The sequence below is a fragment of the Pipistrellus kuhlii genome, unplaced genomic scaffold (assembly GCF_014108245.1).
Source record: "Pipistrellus kuhlii isolate mPipKuh1 unplaced genomic scaffold, mPipKuh1.p scaffold_m20_p_2, whole genome shotgun sequence".
Taxonomy (NCBI): domain Eukaryota; kingdom Metazoa; phylum Chordata; class Mammalia; order Chiroptera; family Vespertilionidae; genus Pipistrellus; species Pipistrellus kuhlii.
The window spans coordinates 92,384,789-92,390,085 of record NW_023425515.1 but is presented as its reverse complement, the minus strand read 5'-3'; the positions used below and the strand labels follow the sequence as shown (position 1 = coordinate 92,390,085).

Below are 5,297 nucleotides of genomic sequence, written 5' to 3'. Positions count from 1 at the left end.
AAAGGGAAATTCTTTGTTCCAATCAAAGAACATCTTCACAGGGCTCTAATTAGGTATGCACACATGGGCTGTAGATGCACACATCGACAGTAGATTTGATTGACAATGTATGGCCACTAGAATTATTATAACTTCCAATGGAATGAAAATTCCTAATTTTAAAAAAAAATAGACATAAGGCTGCCTGGCTATTTCAGAATAATAAATAGCTCATCCCCAAAGCAAGCACTTGTAAAGTTTCAAAAAGGGGACTTGAAAACTCAAGTGATTTCTTTATATATGATGAGAAACTTTGAAGTTTGAAAAAAAAAACCAAAAAACAGACCCAATTGCCAGTCCAGAAAGGGAATACTTGGAGTTTAGTCTGCCTTTGAAAGAGCTCTATGGGGCTGCTTACCCATATCTCATCAATGCACAGGGACAAGAAGGTGCTGACCCCAGGACAGACAGTCTCCTCAGCACCCCCAGCTTAGCCTTCCCCACACCCTATGTTTCACTCTGTGTAGGCCTGTCTATGTCTGCTTTTCTTCCTTCCTCTTTTTTTTTTCATCTCGCCGTCTTCTAACTGGCAATAATGTAATATGGAAATATGTTTACTTTTGTTAAACTTATTAAAAATACAGAGGTTTCCCAATTTCAAATAATTCATTGATTTGAACACATTATGGTTCCCTTTGAAAATTGTGTTTGTTTTGAATTGGTATGTGGCTTTAATTTAGGTGGTTTTATTCCCTGAGAGGTCAGTGGCTCACTTACAAGACAAAAGAGTAATTCTCTGTGCCCCTGACTTAGCTTAAGGAATTGTTCAGATAAGGAAGAGCCATAGCTAGTTTGCTCAGTGGATAGAGTGTTGGCCTTTGCACTGAAAGGTCCCAGGTTTAGTTCCAGTCAAGGGCATATGACTGTTACTGGCTCAGTCCCCAGGATGGGGTGTTCAGGAGGCAGCCAATCAGTAATTCTCTCTCATCATTGATGTTTCTATCTCTCTTTCCCTTTGAAATGAATAAAAATATACTTTAAAAAAAAAAAAAGAAAGAAAGAAAAAGCAAGACACACAGGGAATACATTAATTAGTTTTGTTTGATCTCCACCTGGTGGCTGGAAATCAGAACACAAGCCCTTAATGGAACTGGAAAAAAGGACTCATTTCAGTTCCTCTGCTAACACAGAATCCACAAATAATGAGGATACACAGTGTTTCTTTAATGTCAGTATCCCTGCTGGACTGTAAGCCACACAAGGGCAGGGCCTGTGGATCTGCCTGTTCACTACTGTTTCCTCAGGGCACAGTGCCTTGCCTGTAGTCTACAACAAATGTACTGTGAATGAACAATCGATACAAGGCACTTTACACAGTTCCTTTTCTAATGTCTTTCCTATTGTTATAGTTCTAATATACCATAATTATACTTCACATATATTTTTCATGTTTAATTACAGAGAAATCAGGATAAGTCATCCAATCTGACTGTTTCCTGTGTTCAGTCTTCCAGGCAGCAGCTGTGGCATCACTGTGCCTATACCTTCATGAACTTGGCCATGACTGTCCATATTCTCTTCTGTTGAACTGTTTCATTGTCCTATTGGATGTGTTAATCTTTAATTCCCTTTAAAATGTCTTCAAGTTCTTACAGCTCTTTTTTAATTTGCCCATCAGGGAGGTCTTCTGGCTTTTACAGGAAGGCCCTAAAAAATAATAAAATGTCTTCAAAATTTTTACACTGTGATATACCCATTGAAGCAAAAAGTCATGGTATGTAAAGAAAGGCCTAGTAGTAAAGATGTGGGACTTAAATTTTATATTTTTAAAGTAAATATTTGTTGTTGGAGAAATTACAGTAACTGTTTTTGTGTGTGTGTAGGGGGAGGTTTGCAAAGCATTAATCAATGCTTTAGAATACCTAAAAAAGGAAGATGCACATGAGCACATGAAGTGGAGTTCCAGTTAAATTAAAGAGATTTGTGTAAAAGATTGCCTGTCACCTTTCTAATCAATGAATGGTGTGTGACCAGGAGTATCAGCATTATCTAGGAGTTTATTAAAAATACAGAATTTTAGCCCCACCCTTGGCCTACTGAATCAGAATCTGCATTTTAACCAGACTCCAAAGTGATTTAAGTGCCCAGTCGAACTTGAGAAGCACTAGTATATCACATGCCAAGAAGTGCACCTGAACTTGGCAATTTTGCCAAATCTCTTAGAACAGATGAAAGAATTGTCAAAGTAATGAGAGATTACTGTATGAGGACTTTGCTGAGGCACTGTGACATATATTAATTGGCAGCATTCTTTTTTTATTCTTTAAATTCTTTATTTCATACTTCCATTTCAGCAATATTGAAATAGGTTTCTCATACATCCACTCAGTTTTCATTATAAGTTGGAAATACAGAATTCTTAGAAAATAATAGGGTGATAGGTTCTATGATTCTCCTTACAGGTACAATCTAGTCTTCAGCAATCTGTAAGCCATTGACAAAGTAATTCCATATCCAACAAGAATAAAAGCTAAAGCATGATTTGGCTGGGGAAAGGGTAACAAATATTATAATGTGTGGTAGATCTGTGCTCCAACAAAGAATCTGAAGTGCAGGATAGCTGTAGAGAGATCTGGGCCACTTAAGGAATAGAGAAGGCCAATCCCAAGTAATGGCACAATATTTTCAAGGTCATTCAGGTGGGCTCTTCCTACATGTTCTACTCTGTCATCAACCCAAAGGTACTTCTTGGCATTTTCTCCTTTGCCAAAGCTTGCACAGTCTTCCCGATTGGCAAAAACCTTTCTTGTTATTCTATGGAATGCAGGTGCAGTATTCATAAACATCATTTTTGAAATAACAATCATTGTGTAGAAGGCAAATGCCATGAATACGTCATTTTCCATTAGCTGGACAAGGTCAACCATTTTTTCACTTTGATCATGGATCCCGTGGATCGCACCAGGAGCGAGGCAGCAAACTCGGTAGCATTCTTTTTTGTTCTCAGTGATGCAGGCATGCCTCAGAGACATTGCAGGTTTGGTTTCAGACCACCACAATGAAGTGATTCATAATCTTTTGCTAGTGGAAGGTCTTGCCTTTAATTTGAAGGGGAAAAAAAAGAGCAATATCTGTGAAGCACACCAAGTATAAGAAAACAAAGTATTTCAGTGTATAAAATAATGGTCTTTCCTATAATCAGTGGCATATTAGATTTGATTAAATGTAGTACTATTGATATTAGTTCAAGACCTTTTTTATCTAAATTATCATGGTCACTAGGTGTGGAGACCAAAAAGGAGATAATGTGTCACAAGTTACAGTCATTGAAGCAGGAAACTCTCAAATCAATAATGCTTTTCAGTTTCAGCTCTGGGAAAAGCCTAGGTTAAAGCATCTATGAAGCAGAGAGAGACAAAGGGCCGTTTTTGGGGAAAAGAAAGATAATAAGCTACATCCTCACAGATGATCAAAGTACATGAAAGAAATCTACATCTATAAAAAGCCAACGACCAGAACACTGTAATGACTGGAATGACTGGTTGCTATGATGCCCATAGTGACCAGTCCAATACGGGGCAGGGGTGGCTGGCTAATTTCCTGCAGCCCCTCCTCTAGCCGTCCCCTCTCCTGACTGCCTCCCCACCCCATTTGGGGGTGTGGCCAGCCAACCCACTGCCCACAGCCCCTCCCCACAGCCGGCCCTGCCCTGATAGGTCCCTGAACAGGACAGGCTGACTGGCCAACCTCCCACCCTCTCTTCCTCCTGACAGGCCCAGCCTGATCCGCCCTGATTGGGGCCAGTCCAGCAAGACCCACCCATGCATGAATTCATGCATTAGGCCTCTAGTACTACTATGACTGAAGACTGAAGGAGAAATTCGAAAGGTAGAAAATAAAATATATGCAAAAATCCTCTTCATGTAAATTGACTTTAAATTTTCTATTAAAAATGTTATGGAGAACCAAGATGACACAGCCAATTGGCTTGGAAGTCAAGTCCTCCCAGAGATTCCAATAGCAATCAAGTTTCAACTACAAGATTGCACACAGACCACAAAGTGGTGCACCTAGAGTGCCCAGCTCAGGTGACTGGGGAGGCTGAACCACTGGACACCTACTACACAAGGCCACTCTACCAATTCCAGGAGACATAGTAGCTCTACCTAATACATAGAAACAAACACAGGGAAGCAGTCAAATTTCAGAGACAAATAAACAGGTCACAAATTAAAGAAAGGGAAGCAAGTAAACTACTGGGTGCAGAGTTGACAGCCATGGTTATAAGGTTACTCAAGGATCTTGATGAGACTTTCAAGGATCTTAGTAAGAATGTCAATGACATGAAAAAAAGACCAGTCAGAAATTATACATACATTAACTGAAATAAAGAACAATTTACAGCCGAAACCGGTTTGGCTCAGTGGATAGAGCGTTAGCCTGCAGACTGAAAGGTCCTGGGGTTCGATTCTGGTCAAGGGCATGTACCTTGGATGTGGGCACATCCCCAGTAGGAGGTGTGCAAGAGGCAGCTGATCGATGATTCTCTCTTATAGATGTTTCTAACTCTCTATCCCTTTTTCTTCCTTTCTGTAAAAAATCAATAAAATATATTTTTTTAAAAAGAACAATTTACAGGGACTCAACAGTAGAGTAGAGGATTCTGAGAATCAAATCAACTATTTGGAATATGAGGAAGCAAAAAATACCCAATCAGAAGAGCAAATAGAGGGAGAACCAAGATGGTGGCATAGTAAACGCCTTTACTTACTGCTGCCCACAACCATACCAAAATTACAACTAAAAAATAGAACAACTATCTTCCAGAACGACTGGAAAGCTGGCTGAATGGAAGTACTATAACTAGAGAAGTAAAGAAGAAAGCACACTAAGACTGGTAGGAGGTATGGAGTCACAGAACGGTGGTCTGGTCCGGCACCCACATTTGCCTCCTTTTTAATCGGGAGGGAGATCACTTTTGTGGAGGCCACTAGGAGGAACGAGGAATCCCAGCCCCACATCAGACCCCCATCCCAGGGTTCCAGAGCTGGGGAAAGAAGTCCCTATGGGCAGTAAGAACTATGGACTGTGAAAACCAGTGCAGATTGGGGCTGAGTGACACACAGACTACTGGAGACTTAGCTGCTCCTCTTAAAAGTCTGGTACCACAAACTGAATTTACAAATTCCCACTTCCTCTGAACTCCAGTGCCAGACTAGGCTCTGGGGGACTGAGACACATATAGGAAGAAACTGGACTGTCTGGCATTGGGGCAGAAACTCAGGAGTGGCTTTCTTCCAGATGGAGGTGCTCACAGT

The 5,297-nt window shown here is 40.5% G+C and overlaps 2 pseudogenes; one reads left to right on the top strand and one right to left on the bottom strand.

The window, feature by feature from the left end:
- The first annotated feature begins 1,622 nt into the window (after positions 1 to 1,622).
- Positions 1,623 to 1,689, top strand: LOC118725068 (annotated as a pseudogene).
- A 610-nt stretch (positions 1,690 to 2,299) lies between these two features.
- Positions 2,300 to 2,961, bottom strand: LOC118723360 (annotated as a pseudogene).
- Positions 2,962 to 5,297: the final 2,336 nt, after the last annotated feature.